Consider the following 18,990-nt stretch of genomic DNA (forward strand, 5'->3'; position numbering starts at 1 on the left):
TGAACAAAATGAAAACAAAGAAAAAATGATAATTGTAATTGTTAATCTATGTATATAAAAAGCTAACCATTCGTTTGTTGGTCTTGCCCTAACGCCGAAACAGCTGGACGGATCGCCCCCAAATTTTCACATGACATCCCTCCCTGTTGTGGGCAGGTAATTGGACCTTCAAATTGCAAAAAGTCCATAACTGAGCCAGGTAAAACATCTTTTTCCTGGCGCACCAGGCCATGAAGCTGGCTCTGTTTAACTGTCACCCTTAGAATGTTCGTGCAGCCTGTCTGTGGGCTTAGAATGTTTGTGCAGATGGGCAGAGATGAGTAGTGAAAACAGTAAATAGGTAATACTGTTAGGTAATACGAGTGGAAGTGAAACACATACACACTTTGCCGTGTGAGACGTCAGGTGGGGTTTCCCCCCCCCCCCCACACATGCAGGTAACTTTCACTCTCTGTGCCTCACCCAATACTACTGCACAACACACATACTCTCATACACATCCACTTCATCCTCACACACCTCACTCTGCCCTCCCTCACATCCAACCACCACTTACCCACTTCCTCACCCATATTTGCCTTTTTCTTCTAAGAAAATCCGCGGAGTGGGGGCAAACCAACACTACTGGCTCCGCTTCTTTTGCACGTGGCCCTTTGAAAACCCAGGGAGCTGGTCTCGATCTGAGTGCCTCACCAACCTGCCTCTGCTGCCTGACTGGGATAGCCTCCTTGCCCCAGTTCTGCCTTACCCAAGCCAGGACTGTGCGTGTCAACCAGCCTCATGGACAGTGGGATTCACACTCTGGACAGTTCTGTTGTGGAATGGAAAGGGTTACCTTATACTAAAAACCAAGACAGCACCATATAATAATGTGAATTGAAAAGGGGAAGAGGGATTCCATTTGACCACCCCAAAAGAAGAAGAAGAAGAAGAAGAAGAAGAAGAAGAAGAAGTAGTAGTAGTAGTAGTAGTAGTAGTAGTAGTAGTAGTAGTAGTAGTAGTAGTAGTAGTAGTAGTAGTAGTATGGATTTATATCCTCCTTTTCTCTCTGTCAGAGACTCAAATGGGCTTACAACCTCCTTGTTCTTCATCCCTCACAACAAACACCCTGTGAGGTGGGTGGGGCTGAGAGAGCTCCGAAAAGCTGTGACTAGCTCAAGGTCACACAGCTGATGTGTCTGGGAGTGCACAGGCTAATCTGAATTCCCCAGATAAGCCTCCACCACTCAAGCTGCAGAGCTGGGAATCAAACCCGGTTCCTCCAGATCAGAGTGCACCTGCTCTTAGCCATTATGCCACTGCTGCTCCCAAAAGGCTATGCTGGGGATCATTGGACCTGCATGGACATCTGTGTGGGTTGCGGACTGTGATGAGAAGGACAATTGCCACAGCAATGCGTGGCCGGGCCCCGCTAGTAAATAATAAGATCCATGATACTGATTCCCTGTATTGGTTTGTTCCGCTCCACTTAATCTTGTAGAAGATTGCTGTTTCTATTTCAGTTGAAATATAAAAAACAGAAGCATATTCTTTTAGTAATATTACTCCCTTATGCGTGATAGGGTTTAGAAATTGATATGTCTAGATTTCAGTGATCCAACAGATATTCAGGTTTTTATTTACTCATACTAACTCCCCCTCCAATAGCTTCTTGTTCTAGGGCAGGGTTGGGAACCTGCGGCTCTCCAGATGTTCAGGAACTACAATTCCCATCAGCCCCTACCAGCATGGCCAATTGGCCATGCTGACAAAGGCTGATGGGAATTGTAGTTCCTGAACATCTGGAGAGCCGCAGGTTTCCTTCCCCTGTTCTAGGGGTTCCCATCCTTTTTGAGTTTGTGGGCGCCTTTGGAATTCTGACCTAGGAGGATGGGTGCAACCACAAAATGTCTGCTTCAAGAAGCAGAGTCGCACACACATGGAAAGCCTAAACATAAGGTAGAAGAGGAATAATCTTAAAGAATATACTGGGAAAATGGAGTGCAAGAAAATAAAATCAGCACTAGTGGCAGCTGCCACAGAGACAATGTTATTTTAATTTGCCCTGCTGGGTAAAAACTCTACCTGCCCCCAACCACTTTCTAAAAGCACCACTTGCTTTGCAAATTCTGATCGATATAAAATATTTTTAAAGTGCATGCTATGTGAAGTCATATTTTAATTTTTTAACAATATTACACACAGTTAGTAGTATTCCAAGGCACTTGCATTTCTTTTGTGGACTCTTGACTGTTAGGGTTTTATTACATGCATTTTTGAAAAAAAAAATTGTGCCTGAAATAATTTTTGTTTGAGCTCTTCAGAGCAAGAGAAGAGGAGTTTGGATTTATAGAAAACCTGGATCTGAAATACTGGAGAGCCATTGCCAGTCTGAACAGACAATGCCAACCTTGACAAATGAAGAGTTTGACTCAATATAAGGCAGCTACATATTTGTGTATTATGATAAAGTGGAAGAGAGAAAATCTTGTATGCCTTGCTGAGGTTTTTAGAAGTAGGGTGGGATAAAGATGTGATTTCCTAAGCTGAAAATATAATTTAAAATGTTTAAATTCTGAATGCATTCCATTTCATTGTTTATAGTGTACAACTGATAGACAGATGACTTTTAAAAATCCCTGAGTTATATAGTGCATACAGACCTGTCTCTCTCTAATCAGTAAAAACTTCATGATGAGCAACTCAGTACAAACATGCCTTCAGTATGTACTCCATTTGTACTGAAATGTGTCTCTCGTTTGTTTATGCCAAGCACGTATGAGCCTATAGTAATTTTGCTGATTCTTGCTCTTTTTTATCATCAGATTCAAAGGACAGAAGATCTGTGATCCCTGTTTCTGTACTTCACTTTGAACAGATATGGTTTCTGTCATCCTCCTACTGATTCTTGTCTCTAGTTTACAGGATCATGCTAAGGTCAGTTTTTACAGTGTTTAAAAATCTTGCTAAATATTTTAGATGACAGGCGAAGTAATTCCTGAATATATGGCTGTGTTTTTCTCAGAGAAAGCAGATGCCTTCTTCTGCAACATGCTTTTCACAATGTTATATGAAGCCACGCAATCTAGAGACGTAGAAATTTTCTAGGACTAATAAAATGTCTTTTTACATTTTGTCTTGAAGGGCACAAATTAAACACAAAAAAAGTGTCCCCGTCCCACCCCCGCCTGGTGCCTCGCACACCCCACCCCCACCCCCTTGGTCAGAGGTGGGATCCAGCAGGTTCTCACAGGTTCCAGAGAGTAGGTTACTAATTATTTGTGTGTGCCGAGAGGGGGTTACTAATTGGTGATTTTGCCACGTGATTTTTGCCTTAGTTATGCCCCTCCTCTCAGCAGTAGTGCGCAGAACTTGAAGCAGTCTAGCAGGAGGTGCACTGGTGTGCGTGGCAGCCTGCGCCTGAGTGCATTCGTTTCCCGCCCAAGGACTGGCGCAGCGGCTGCGTCCTTGCCACAGCCCTGCCCAGGAATGCCCCGTCCCCGGAATGCCCCGCCACGCCCCCAGAAGACCCCTTTGTAAAGGATTCAATGGTGTTGATGAGAAGGGCAGCCGCCTGGCCTTGAGTGCATTCCCATCAGCCCGGGCGATGGGCCAGCTTCTCCGGCGGAGACCTTATCTCTGCGAGGGAGATGAGACCTCCGTTCCCATGGGAATCCGGGAGGGGGGATGGGATGGACAGAGTTATAACCTGTGTTTCTGGCGGGAGATCTTATTCCTGCCACTGCGTGTACTTGAGCTTTCTAAGATGTCTGAATAAATGGTCTTTTACACCCAAAAGAGCCTTTTATTTCTTGGCTGCTTCTATGGAATTCCCTTTACATTGTGGCAGGAATCCCTAAAATCATCTATATTCCTAGTGCAGTGGACCCTCTGAGGTGCCTCGGCATGGAGAGGTTGGATGTTTCTGGGGAAGGTCGCGAGTAGCCCCAAAGTGGGCTCCGACCTGTCCCTTCTGGATCTGGAGGAACCCGGCGGGAGAACGGGTCCCAAAGCTGGTGACTCTTTCCACGTCCTCGTATCCTTGCACGTGCTAATTTTAGTCTCTCCCCTTTACGCCGGCTGGAGCGAGGGGCGTGAAAGGACGCACCATGGGGACTTACATGAGTCAGTTTGGGGGCGCCTGGTCTATGGATCGAGCGCCTGTGGATCCGGATATCTACCCGTTTTAGGTATGGGATTAAGCAAACCTCAGATGCAAGCCTGTCACCCGGAGAGGCAGACCGGGCCTGAATTCACCTTTCATCGCGGCAACCCAGGAGTCCATTGAGCGATTCCTGGACTGCGTGATCTTGGTGATGCTCCCAAAGAACCACCGCGTGGCGCGGCACTGCTGGGCCCGATCCGAAGACCACCGGTGACACTGGGACCTATCACCAGGGATTGGGAGGGGTATCCACGTATCAGCGCTTCCGATCGGACCCTCTGATCCCGGACCAGCTGACTGCACCACAAGAGATGCCCCGTGGAGCCACCGGGTGGAGCCTTTACGATGCCTGCAGCGTCCAGATGGCCCCGAGGAGTCCGAGGAGAAAGCCTGCCCTCCCAGCCGGATCTTCGTTCCCCTCTCCCCATCGGTAAAAGAGAGCTGGGGATGAGGAAGTGGAGCCCGACTTGAGATGCCCAAGAAGCATGGGCCCGTGAAGAGCGAATCCATTTCGGTGCTATGGGGAAGAGGAACGGGAACAGCTGCAGCAACAGGCGTGAAAACCTGCAGAGAGACCGGGGAGCAGCAAGGCGAAAAGAAGTCCAACTTTCCGAATTGGACCCGTGCCAAGCGATGCGCTCTCCAGCGGCAATATCGCGCCAGAACCTATCCAGTCCATGATAAAGTCCTGGAACACTCCAAAACTGAACTTACAGCGTCAGCGTGAGAGTGTTCAGGCCTTAGCGCCTCAAAGTGAATCTTACTGCAGCTGTTCAACGGGACGAACTGGCTAAATTGGAGCGAGAAAAAGCAGCTTTGCATGCGCTACCAGGATGCATTGACTGCGCAAGGAGAGGCTGGCTGCCTTTGGAGAGGGAACTGAGGAAGCAGCATGACCAGGGCAACCCAGAAGGTTGGAGTTTACAGGCTGTCACGGGTATGCAGGCTGGCCCGAGGGGCGACGCTGCTGGATCGACCACGCTTCCAAGGACCCGGCTCCCACCGGAGACACCAGCGTACGGCTGATACCTCCACCCGATTCTCGGCCCCCCCCTCGCGCCCAACCGCTGCTACTCAGCCCGCTCAATCCTGCGCAACGCCTTGCCGCCCCTCTGCGAGTCGCCAAAGGAGCCGTGGAAAGCGGGTTACTACAGACCTCCAATACCTGCCCGATTTCGATGGGACCGCTTCCAAACTTCCCTACTTCATCTTGCAACCTTCGATGCCCACATGGAGGACTATGATGATTTATAACCCGGTCTGAGCGCGAAAAAATCACGGGACATCGGGCTCCAGTCCTGGATGGGGCAGCAGCCGACTTGGTTTATTGACTCTTTTTGAACCTGCAAGATGAAGATTCTCGCATGCGGTGCCGCGCATTCCTCCAAACGCCTTGAGGGCTCGCTTCCAAGATCCAGAGTGCGAGGAAAATGAAGCTATGTCCGCACCTATCAAAACTATCCAGCAAGGCAACCGCATTTCGTTTGCAGAATTTGCCCATTGAATTTCGTGCTTGGTGACTGCTTTCGAACTCCCTCCAGAGTGGCCTGAGCGCATGAAATGCGAATACTTCTCCAGATGCTGCTCACCGACAGGCAATGGCTCGTGGAAACAGATGTTTTCTTAATTCGGGTCCCCCGCGACCATTGCTGATTGGATTACATTGGGATCCCAAGTGGCGTGCTCGCTTTGAGTATGCGCTCCGCTGCGGCGAGGCATCAGCTTACGCTTAAAGCCGGCCACTCAAGGTCTCATTCCAAGCCAAGCCAAGCCGCCCCTGCCGAGACCACCTCCTCGGCGCCCGGCGCCGGCTTGGGATTGTAATTCTTTACTCGCGGAGGTCCCGGTCACCTAGCAACGTAACTGTCCGAAAAAACAGAAGCCAACCTACTCCGACCGCGCAGCACCCCATCTCTGCCAAGCCACCGCATGGAAATCTGGGCACACCCCCAGCGGGCATCATCTAAAGCAGGTCATCGAAGGCTGACCGAGGAGGAGGGGCCGCAACAGTTTGCCTTTCTTCAGCCCCAATGGACATGGGTTCGACTCCAGACAGCGGTGAGTGAAGGCAAAGCGCTCCCAATACAATCAAAGCGTTTCTGGCCAACCTTACGCTAAAGCATACTTTCGTATTATAGCCTCAGCTCCTTGTGTGATTCTTGGCTGCTCCCATTGTTTAATGCGGCCCCAGGTGGCCGGAGGAGCTAGGTCTGGAGCCAAATCCCCTGGCTAAGCCTTCCATACCCTTCCACCCAAATGGGCCGGCAGTCCTCTTAAGGGAGGCGAAGGACCCGGCCCAGTTCAAAAAAGCGCCAACCCGGTTCTCCTCCGCTCGCGCCGACCATTTAAGGAGAAAAAATTAGTTTTATTCTGGCGCCAGTAGCCAAACACTCCACATAAGTTCTGGAGCATGCCATGGTTGTTGTTACATGAACCAAATTCCTTTGGAAAGAAAGGATCTTGGAATTCACTGACCCTCCCTCAAGCGGGGAACACATGAATTGGGGGGAAAATTCAACTTCTCCTGGACACACACCCTCGGCTATCAGCGATTGCTCCCGATTCTACCCGGGCATCCCACACGGGCGCATTCTCAAGATCTAGCCAGGGTTATTTCCAGGAGCAAGAATCGCGATCAGTTGCCACCCCATAGAGACACTGACTGCAAAAGTCGTAATGTACAGCCAGGTATGCGCAGCAACTGCCCAAAGGTAGAATCTACGTATGAGGATCCCAATGAGGAGAAGGAACCCGTTGCCTTCTTAGACAAGAACCTCGCTCACGCAGGTTCATCTGGTGGAGACTACCAAACACACACATGCTGCTCTCCCTGTTTTGTTTGTAAAAAAGAAAGATGGGTCTTTCTACGGCTTTGCACAGATTACCGAGGTCTCAATGCAGTCTCCTGTCCAATAAATGCCCTTTGCCTTGCTGATCAAAGGACCTTTTGCAGAGCGCGGTATTGGGCAAAGGGACGCATCTTGCTACTAAGTTGGACTCTGAGAGAAGCTTACTACAGGGTCAGAATTGCTGAAGGCTATGGAACACTTGACTGCATTTAACACAAAGTTTGGACAGTTTGAATGCTTAATAATGCCATTCGGGTTGAAAGTGGGGCCCCCGGGGCTTTTATGGCCCCTTATCAACGTAAGTTCTCCCATGATTTATTGTACAAGGGAGTAGTGGTATACTTAGATGACGCTTTTAATTTATTCTACAAACCATGGAAGAGACATGAAGCACATTGGTTCGGGAAGGCCAATTGAAACGGCTTTGCTCTCAACAACTCCCTCTTTGCCAAACTTTCCAAGTGCTGTTTCCACCAAACCTCTATTGACTATTTGGGTTACCGAATCTTGCCCGAGGGCCATGCCAAATGGATCCTGCTAAAATTGATGCAGTCCTCCAATGGCCGGCCCCCACCAACCGAAAAAGAACTCCCAATCTTTTCTAGGTTTTGCTAATTTCTACTTCGTGGATTCTTTATACCCCAGATTCGCTGAGCTGACTCTCTCCTCTCCACAGACCTCTTGCGCACTAAGGGTAAAGATCCACTGTCCGCCAAGCCCGGGCCCCCCCTTTCCTGGTCTGAAGAAGAGTTGTCAAACAGCCCTTTCAGCTCTTAAAGTCTGCTTTTACCACCGAACCTATCCTAAAGCACCCTGACCCAAGATCTCCCGTTTGTGGTTCACGTGGATGCCTTCGGACAAAGCCGCTTGGAGCAGCCCTGTTGCAGAGAAATAAAGCATGATAGGCTGGATTCCGTGTGCTTATTTATCAAAGAAATTCTCTGGTGCTGAACTCAACTGGACTGTGTGGGGGATAAAGAGACTGCGGCCATTAAAGTAGCCCTCTCCACCTGCATGCAAAGCACTGGCTGGAGGGGGCTAAACACTCCTCTTTCAAGATTTGGTCGGATCACACAGAACTTCTGGCCGCCTCTCTCCACCCCCCTCAAGATGTCCGCTTAAAGCAACTTCGTTGGGCCGCATTTCTTTCGTTTCTCTTTCACGGGTCCATTTTTTCCCCGGAGAAAAACCAATAAAACTGGCTGATGCGCTCTCAAGCCAGCCTACCCGAGGAGGGGGGTGGAGCCCGGGCTTACGGGACATTCCACGCACTGTTCTCTCCCTCCCAATTGGGGCTGGCTGTCACCTCGTTCTCAGACATCCACTCCTCCTTCTCCGCCCATTTCCCAGCCTGATCCGGTCTCCTTTCCTCACGGGGAGCTTAGAGGATGCGGCGCGATGCTGAACCTCGGCGGAGGAAGGCTTAACTCCCAGTTGCGTTTGGAGAATGGCGTTTGGCGGAGGGATTGTTGGTATGTGCCTCCCTCCCTCCATAAAGCAGGTTCTGAGGCCTGCCACGATGCCCGCTTCGGCTGGACATTTTGGCTTTCTAAAACTCTGGCATTTGGCCCTCGGCCACGTCAATTCTGAGTCGCCCGCATGATGGCGCAGGGACATTGAGACGTATATTAAAGGTTGCTCTGTTTGTGCAGAAGCCAAGACCGTTCGGGGAAAGCCCCATGGTCTGTTGAAACCTCTCGGTAGCCTCCCGCCTCTGGGAAGTCATCTCCATGGATTTTATTACAGATTTGCCAGGAAAGTCATGGCAACTCGGTCTTGTGGAGTGGTGGTGGACTTATTTTCTAAACAAGCCCATTTTCATTCCATGTGCTTCCCATCCTCCTCGGCTCCTAAGTTGGCCTCGTCTGTTCATTCAGCATATTTACCGTCTACACTCCTTCCCCGTTAAAAGGTGGTCTCCGATCGCTGACCCTCAATTCATTTTCAAAGTTCTGGAAAGCTTTTCTAGGGTTGTTAGGGGGCGCCCCGGCGGTTGCCGCCCCCTTACCACGTTCAAAGTGACGGTGTAGTCGGAGAGAACGAACAGAACCCTAGAGCAGTATTTACGTTGTTACACCAACTACCACCAAGACAATTGGTGCGAGCTCATTCCGCTTCTGTAGTACGCCTATAACAATGCGGTTCATAGCAGTTACAAAAAAAAGCCCCTTTGAAATTGTGTCTGAGTCGCTTCCTTCCCAACGTTGCATAACTACTCCATGAAGCATTGGATCCTCCAGAGTTTCAACAATGGATTTCCATCCCTAGCCGAGGGGTGGAAATGCCGGTCCAGACTGCCTTTACAACAGGCTAAAGACTCCCAAAGCTGCAGCCGGATAAACACCGCTCGGATTTCCCTCTTCGTGTAGGCGCTCGGGTGTATTTGTCTACCAAAAATCCTTCAGAGACGTGCATAAATTTTCCAAACTAGGCAAAAGATTCGGTGGGACCTTTTCAGATTACTAAAGTGATTAATGATGTCACTGCCGTTCCGATTGGATTTACTCTAACTCTCTTAGTAACATTCATCCTGTCTTCCATTCCAGTTTACCTACTAAGGGAGGCTCCCGTTTCTCGATGCCTGGCACGACCTCGGGCTGGAGAGACCCCCACCGACTATTAGATATTGATGGCCACAAGAAGCATTTATTCTGTAAATTGACGGCCTATCCTGGACTTTCGCTTTAATCGCAAACGCTTGCAATATTTAGTCTCTTGGGTGGGATATTCCTCTACTTAGGTATAATTCAATAATGGGTTTATTCGAGAATATTGACGCTCTCGCCTTATTTCTGCTTTCCACCGCCTTTCCTCGCTAATGCTGGAAAACCTGGGGAGGGGTCTTCTTTAAGGGAGGCAGAGTGTAAAGGATTCAATGGTGTTGATGAGAAGGGCAGCCGCCTGGCCTTGAGTGCATTCCACAGCCCGGGCGATGGGCCAGCTTCTCCGGCGGAGACCTTATCTCTGCGAGGGAGATGAGACCTCCGTTCCCATGGGAATCCGGGAGGGGGGATGGGATGGACAGAGTTATAACCTGTGTTTCTGGCGGGAGATCTTATTCCTGCCACTGCGTGTACTTGAGCTTTCTAAGATGTCTGAATAAATGGTCTTTTACACCAAAGAGCCTTTTATTTCTGCTTCTATGGAATTCCTTACACCCTTCCAGCCGCATTGGCGCTACGCCACAGTTTGAATCCCACCACCATGGGAACCTGTTACTAAAATTTTGGGATCCCACCACTGCCCTTGGTGCTACCCCACTGGGACTATGACATCTTGCAATTTCGATGTTATGTCCCTGTTGAAACACTCCAAGATTGCATTAGCCTTTTTTTGCCACTGTATCACACTGACTGTTCATATCTTGCTGTCGACCCATACTTCTAAATCTTGTTCACATACACTGCTACCTAGATGTATACCCCCCCATCCAATATGCATGCTTCTTATTTTTGTTTCCCAGATGTAGAACTCTGCACCTGTCCTTGTTGAATTACATCTGGTTCACATCTGTCCACTTTTCCAGTGTGTTCAGATCACATTGAATTCTATCTCTGTCTTCTAAATTGTTCATTGTTTCTTACAATTAGGTGTTGTTTCTCACAATTAGGTGTCATCTACACATTTAATTAGTCCCCCCCATATCCAGATGATTTATAAAAATATTGAAAAATACCTTGCCCAGAACTGAGTATTGTGTCACCCCATTGAGATCTATAACCTGTGTACACACGGATTGTCCAGGAGAAAACTCTTAAATAAACAAACCATTGTAAATTTTGAATAGTTTTACTAATAAAAATAATGAAAAAACACAATTGTACCTATTTAATCAAGCAGACATAAACACTAGACGTACAAGAGCTAACCAAGAAAGAAAGGGAGGAAGTTGAATAACGTTTCAGGTATGTGTAATAGTTGCTTGTCTGGCAGAGAGGATGTCTAATGTAAGCAGGACTGAAGAGGCAAATGGCCAGCATTTCCAGGAGAAAAGGAAAGCCCATATGTAGGTGTGGGTGTGCACGTGGATCCAAGATATACACACAGTATGAATGGCCAAAGGACCAATATTTATACACACAAAAATGGGTCCTGGGGTGATATGGTAAGCTGGTAGGAAACTAGATCAAAGAATGGATTGTTTTTCTGGGGTTCAAATAGACAGAGGCAAGATATGCAAGAGAATGCTCCACACCATTTTCCTGAGTGCTGATTTATGGCTGTTGATTGGTGTAGGTGAGTACTGTGATAAATCAGTGCTGTGATGTGTAGCTGGGAGCCTACAGCAAAGTGTTTGTCTTTACACTGAGACAAGCTTTTACCTTACAGATTTACAAAAGAGAATATGTTAATTGAAGCAATGCCAATTCTGTTATGGTTAGGCAGTGGCCTTATGGGGTTGGTGGTGAATGGGGAGGCTTTTGCCATGGCCAAGCAACAGCTTGGAATACATTTAATTTTGTTCATGAACGATTGGGTTTATACCTCTGGAATATAAACATCAGAAATAAAGCATTTTCTCGGAAGAGCTCCAGTTCGATCTTTGTATTAATCCAGATGTAGCATCTCAATTATTTTCTCCCAGTTCTGCACACATAGTCCTCTGGCCATTTTAGCCCATAATCCCACATTCTTCCTTTTATTTAAATCTTCTATGCCTTATGCCCTTTCCGCACAGGCCAAATACAGCATCCCTGGGAGAGTGTTTGCACAGGATGCGTTGCTGCTGCACAGCAGCGCCGTCCTGGCTTTCCCTGGGCGGCATGAAGCTGCCCCTGAAAACCTCACTCAATGTTATGATAAACAGCGTCTTCCCCGCGACGCGGTGCGAACTGCACCGCCGGGAAGCCCCTGCCTTCCCCTTGGGCTCCGCTCACCTTCTTGTGCAGCATCCCTCTGGAGGGCTGCAGAGACCCGCCCACACTGCCCTGCAATCTCTGGAGATCGCAGGGCAGCGTGGGCAGGTATCTGCAGTCCTCCAGAGGGATGCTTTACAAGAAGGTGAGTGGAGGGGGACCACTGCGGAGCCGCCTCTCCGGCTGCAGGGGAAGTCAGGGCTGCGTGCATGCTAGCGTGCGAACGGTCCCAGGTGCGTTTCCACACATGTGCGGAAAGGGCCTCTGTTTTTAAAGAAGTCATGGTGCTGTTTCTTTCAGCCTTAGCTTTGTTTCATATTTTTAGCTGTGACGATAATATGGTCAGTATAAGAAACACAGTCAGCAAAACTTGTTTTTCGTGCCATGGAACAGCTTTTTGTGAAGCACACTTTCCTTCAAACCAACAGCAGGAAGGATTTATGATTGTGGCTATTTCCCAAAAACACTTGGAAATCTGGAATGACTTAGCAATATGTTTGTGCCTGTCTAGGAAATAAGCCTAAGAAGCAAAACTTTCTCCTCTAAATTTGCTTATCCCTTTTGAACAAGGACATACAGCCAACTACCTTTTCTGGCTTACCAATCCAAGGCACAGAAGAGCAACAACCTTGGCCCGCTTCAATTTAATGCCCTCTATGCTTCTTAAAGGCAGATACCAACGCATAGATAAACAAAAGAGGCTATGCCCATGCAATTCAGGCCAAGTAGAAACACTGGAGCACACTCTGTTTCATTGTGCAAGATTTGCCAAGATCAGAATGACCCAACCCATCATTGCTTCACTCCTATACAATCATTTAACTGATGCCCTTAGGATTCTTTTAATCTTAGATAATCTTGATCCTTACTTTTGTGAAAGCATAGCAAAATATTTTTTAAAGATTATAGGCACAACGCTAGATGGATATTAAGCATTAGATTGCTATCATCATAACAACAACAATGTTGCTTACATTAACTATTTGCTACTGGTATACAGTGCCTACCTCTGCCAGCAACCTTTGGGTTCACGGTCCTCCAAAGTCAAATAACCTGTGGGTGATTCATTGAGAGATGTCGTAGTTTTGTTATTGATTGCCAGATGGAGTGACAACTGAAGGCTGTAGCAACCTATGAGAGTCAAATCAATTGTTTGCCCATTTCCTCACCCCCTATCCCTTGTTCTGTGTTAGGTGCCACTCTAACAAACTCTGTGTTTTATAGTGGAGTGTTGATACTGTATGCTGTTGTGATGCCTGGGCTCTGTTGGTGGGTTTTCAGTCTGGTCTGTGGAGAGGTGTATAGGAATGGCACTTTTGATGAGTCCATTTGGACTAAACTATTGATAAGACTCTAAATGGCTCCTGTATCTATCTGTCTTTTATGGACAATTGTTTTATTGTATTTTGGAATGCCAATAAAGGCTTGTCTAAGTCTAAAACTTTCCTGTGACAAATATTTAAATATGGTCACACAAGGATATCAGAAGAAATACATGTGGGAGGGAGGGGGGTCTGTTAATTATAACTGTTCTCCATGGCAGATTCCTGCAGGTCTCGTTACAAGCAAGAACTTTTACCAACCAAGTAGAAACAACTGCTCATATACTCTTGTATTGTTCTCGCCACACAGAATTCAGGAGTCTCTACATTAAACCTCACATTAATTCGTGACTTGCCACTTCTGACCAAGACACACTAAGTCTGCTTTTGAATGACTGCTACACTAAAAGAACTGCAGACGTAGCAAAGTTTTTGGCAACAGCTTTATCAACAACTGTGCACTCCTGTTGATCACCTAATAACCTTTTATTGTTGTTATTGTTAGTCTGTTGTTTTATCCTATGCCTAATAAAAGTTAAAAAAATATAACTGCAGATCACCTGGCTTCTTGGCCAGTGGCATCACAGACTATCAACTATATTCCCTTTGTATGGTGATGAAGCAATGAGAAATAGCAGTGAGTTTTGCCTGTGGGCAATTTATGCCATAGTAGGGGGTAATGTATTTCAGAGCTTACCTCAAAGAAAATGTTTTTATTTGTCCATTCTACAATGACAGACTGTATATTCAGATTATAGCATTCTAATACAGATTAAAGTAATTCTCAGGCTGTGGTTCACACCTTTTACATAGAATCTGCCTTGTAAATCTTGTAAAATTTTCAGAAGCTGCATCATTAGAGCAGAACAAGCAGTATTAGTCTGAGCTGCCAGCTGGCCCACAAAGTTCTCCCCCACAGCTGTGCCGAGAGTCCAGGCTTGGCAGCCAGAGCCTGCTGTTATCTCACTAGGAGTCATCCACTGCCTCTTATTAACTGGTTGGAAGTGTGTGTGAGAGAGTACAATTAAAAAAAAAATCAGTGATTTTAGGATTCCAGGGATCCACAAGTACTCCCATTAGATCCTTCCTCCTGAAGACACCTGTGTGGTCACATATTATGTAAGTGCTCTTGCATCTTTAAAACTTTGCTTGGGCTAACTTTGATGCTTAAAAAAATGCTTACCTGCCCACCTGAGACTGTAAATTGCTAACCTGGTTATTATAAGTACATGTTTATCCTGCCCTTTCTCCAAGGAGCTCAGAATGATGTATGTGCTTTTTTCTTCCCCATTTTACCATCAAAATAACACTGTAATGTATGTCGAGAGTGTGTGACTGCCACAGCAAACTGAATGGAAATCTGTATTTCGGTCTCTCTGGTCCCAACCCAGTATCCTAAATACTACATCACACTGGCTATTGCTTTCATTTTGTGCTTCTCTGATAATGCTAATGTTGAAAATGTGCAGGAGAATGAGAAGGATCTCTACAGCAAGAGGAACTGCCAACATGTCCACCCAGAACAACCCAGAACAGAATACTTGTTATGAATATAACAACCTCAAGGGCAGACCTTTACTTGAACTGGTGGTTGAGAACGTGCTGAATAACGTCCGCTCTGATTCACATGAAAATTATGAACATGAATGTATATTGTGCTGTTTTGAAAGCATTTTTCCTTCACCTAGTTTCCCCTTCTTTACTGATATTACAGTAGGTTATACAGATCTGCTGTTTGGGGGCACTACAGGCATATACAGGTATAAGCTATTTTCAGACTATTACAATAAACCATTGACTAAACTGTGTATTGTGAAAGAAAATCTGTTAGTCTTCCAGAGGGAAGTAATAAATCCTGCAGAAATTATGCATTGTACATACATCATGCATTTATCTGCTTCTTGTCACCAATTAATTAATTAAATTAATTAATTCAATTTGATAAACCGCTCTACCCCCAAAGGGCTCAGAAGGACATAGAGGGAGTGATATGGTGTAATGATTAAGAGCAGGTGCACCCTAATCTGGAGAACCGGGTTTGAGTCCCCGCTCTGCCGCTAGAGCTGTGGAGGATTAGCTTGTGCACTCCATCACATGACAGCTGGGTGACCTTGGACTTGTCACAGTTATTTGGAGCTCTCTCAGCCCCTCCCACCTCACATGGTGTTTGTTGTTGGGGAGGGGGGGAAGGGAAAGGAGACTGAAAGCCCCTTTGAGTCTCCTTACAGGAAAGAAAGGGGGGATATAAATCCAAACTACTACTACTCTTCTTCTTCTTTACTGTCATTTCCATGGTCAAGTGGTCTTTCAACAAAACACAATTAGTACAAACTATTTTACATACTCTGGTTTGAAATCTCAGTTGGACACCAACCAGTAACTCCAGGGTTTTTTTTACTGTTTGTGTTGTAAGTGTCAAAACCATTATCCAACCATGGTTTATTATGATGTTTAAATTGTGTTCTATATGGAAAAGCCATTTAGACAGCTATCCAAAGCAGATCTCCTCAGAATTCTACTCAGTTCAATTCAACAGGACTTACTCCCAGGGATATATATTTTAGGATTACAGTATTAGAATGTGTAAACTTTTAAAAGTGCATGTTTATCAGGCAATGGTTTTGCCTATGTAAAATGGTCATCACAGGGAAAAGATCATGGAAAGAGCTTGCATACCCCTGGAGGTCACTTAAACCCCATATGTTTCAATGATAGAACTTCACACATTCAGTGTGAGTCATCAAACACTGAAATACTCAGGGATGGACACTTGGGCTTGTGACTCATGTATTCTGATATGTATCACAGCAGTTTTGTTCTTTTTCACAGGATAGTGTGAGAAATGTTTACTATGTGAGAAATGTTTACAATGATTAACAGGATAAAGTGAGCTATAAAGTTTGACAGGTGGCATTGACAAAATTGTATTTTATTTTCTTTATTTCCTTTCCATAGCTAGAAATTAGAAAACAAGATGTTCTATTTTTATTTAACACCCCCCCCCCCAATTTAGAATTAAGATAGTTGAGGAGACATTGATGCTGAATTTCCTAGAGAAGATTGGTGAGTCAGACAATCTGGACTCGTTTAACTCTGAGACATCTCTGCAAAGATAAATCCAATAAAATGTTCAGGAATTATTTCAGTAATCGAAACTGAAATCACTGCAGAACAAAACATGCATTTCCGCAAAAGAGGTCAATTGTATATTCCTCCCAGTAATGAGGAAGCCCTAGCTGATGATCTGTGTACATAAATTAGCCTCTCTTGGAACTGATGTTTTATAAAACATGAACAAAAAAGGGAACACAAGAAAGACAAGGAAAACACAATGAAAGAAAATATACTGTGTCCAAATAAGAATATTCTGACTCAGCTTCTTCCCTTCCCTACCCCTCCACAAATTGGCTTATTTGAATAATTGTATCTATATCTGTTGAGGACAACAGAATTGTATTCCATGTGCTGTTCTTGGAGTTGGCAGATACATCTGAGCAAATGCTTCTGTGGGTGGAATTGCCATATCAGGTTTTCTAGCATTCTTTGTTAATTTTCAAACCATATTCATGCCCCTTTTAATGTCTCAGTTTTACAGGCTGTTAATACATAGCAGCTGACTGAAATTCTCTGCTTTTGATTAACCAACAGCTTAATTATCTAATAAGTTTCAATGTTTCAGGAATTTAGTGGCTAGTGCGGTGAATTCTAAGTCTATGAGATAAATCTTCTTGTGGTCATTCCAGTATAGTTTGGTACTGTGTTGTGACATCTTACTGACTCCGATCAGCCTGTTAGGAAGAATCAAGGCCCTGCTATGTCCTTGTTTTCACCCCATCTATCTTGATTAGAGTCCTTTGCATGAGAAAGGTAAATGGGATTTGGTTCACCTTTTTATAAATCCAACACAATCCCACTGATGCCCTGAGTAACCCCCATTGATACAATGACTTGAGGCTTCGATATAATATATGCAAAGCTCTTCTTATGTTGTCTGAAGGTCATATTGTAATTGTTAATCAGTTAACTTATCTGTTGTTCTTAGGAGTATTGCAGTGGATTTTAGAAAGAGCTGAAGTCTCATTATGCTAGCCATGTGGTTAGAAGTAGGTTCATAGGTTTCTCTATGTGTTAAAGAACAGTGTAGTACTATATCATTCTGTGCCATTATTGTGCGTACATGATTCAGAGACACCCCCTTCCCTTATATTTAGTATGGTATGGAAAGCAAGTGAGAAGTATCCTCTCACAATGTTTTTCTGAATGACACTGTGGTTGGCGTGTATCCTACTACTTGTACTTTCTTAATCCTGTCTTTGCCATTGGGGAGGAATCTGTGGCAGTGTCTGCTTTTTCAAAACATGTAGTGTATGTACATGAGGATGAAACATCGATGTCATTAGTGAATCCAGTGTTAGCTTATAAGCCCTGGCTCTTGGTAGTCTTGCTTTTGAATTACTGGGCAAAGGGTGTCTTTGATCCTGTTGGCATAAAAGGGATTTCGTACTTAGCATCATCGGACTCCCACTCTGTTGCAGTGGTTCAAGGAAGCAATTCCTCGAACAATGGAGGAATTGCTTCCTTGAACCACTGCAACAGAGTGGGAGTTCATACTAGTTCATACTATGTTCATACTAGTCATGTTCATACTGTGATAGCATGGTACTGCAACATCTAACATCTGGAACTGGGCATAACAGTCAAATCAAAATGTTATTTGCAAAATCATCAGCCTATATTTACAAAATGTATATGCTGCCTCTTCAGAGATCTGCTTGAGGTGGCACATGAATCACCAAGTTTTATAATGCTTCGAGTATGGCATCTTGGTCACAGTGCTGCTGGGTCAGACCAAAGCAATCTTTAGATTACATATTTTGCCCATGGGAACTGGCATTTTATGAAACAACTTGTTTCACTGTTGAATAGTGAATGCATAACTCAAACGCTGACAGTGATTTATTGCTCTTAAGCCACACTTTTAAAGAAGTCCTGGGTCAAAGGATGAAGAAGCCTTCCATTCTTTTCATCTTTCATTTAGTTTAATTATGAAAAGGGGGTTGATCGTTAATGAGGTACAAGTGCTAGAGGCTGAGATGCTTTTGCTCAGGACTCACAGTCCTTTTCATCCTGCATTTATTTCCTCTCACCAGATGCTGGTAATTGGTGCCAAATGTTATCTGATCTGGCTTTTACATTTCTGTTTTGAAATGTATATTATGCTAATTTAGCAAATGAGCTCGGATTAAAAACTCCTGCTGTCACATGTTAGCAACTGCATTCATTTACTTCAGCAAACCTGGAATAGGAACCAAATTACTAATATCTGTGTGTATACCGTGGTGCAGTATTTCTTGAGTCAACAACAAACTGCACTAGCCAAAATTCACAGAAAATCAAAAGGTCAGTGGATAACTGATGGTTACAAGGATGGGTGGTGGCAATTCATTCTGAATTATGAATATTGTAATAGAAAATTGGGATGTGAAGGCGATCTGGCTGCGACATCTGTCACCCCATTGATGGCCAGGGTTGATTCAGCTGATCTGGCTGGCTCCTCGGGTGTCATGTCCCTTCCTCACCAGTCCATGTGCTTCCCTTCTGAAGTTGCGCGCTTGGTGGAAGAGGACAACAGTCCCAGATAGAAGGGGAGTACTGTTCTTTGGTCAAGGATATACGATATTGTAATACAAAATTGATATGGGTAATTACTGGGGTTAGCAGCTCCGGATTAGAAAGTATCTGGAGATTTTGGGGATGGAACCTCAAAGGGGCGGGGTTTGGGGAGGGGAGGGACTTCTGTGGTATATAATGATGCCCTA

At 45.4% G+C, this 18,990-nt stretch overlaps 1 protein-coding gene across 3 annotated transcripts in view; it reads left to right on the plus strand.

Moving 5' to 3' along the window:
- The window catches only part of THRB (thyroid hormone receptor beta), a 221,159-nt gene that overhangs the window by 66,953 nt on the left and 135,216 nt on the right, over positions 1-18,990 (plus strand). For all 3 annotated transcript variants that reach the window (XM_048510961.1, XM_048510962.1, XM_048510960.1), the window contains one exon: positions 2,805-2,916. The gene's annotated coding sequence lies outside the window, so the exon portion shown is untranslated. The remainder of the gene's footprint in view (positions 1-2,804; positions 2,917-18,990) is intronic.

This window comes from Sphaerodactylus townsendi, linkage group LG11, assembly GCF_021028975.2.
Source record: "Sphaerodactylus townsendi isolate TG3544 linkage group LG11, MPM_Stown_v2.3, whole genome shotgun sequence".
In the NCBI taxonomy this organism is placed as follows: domain Eukaryota; kingdom Metazoa; phylum Chordata; class Lepidosauria; order Squamata; family Sphaerodactylidae; genus Sphaerodactylus; species Sphaerodactylus townsendi.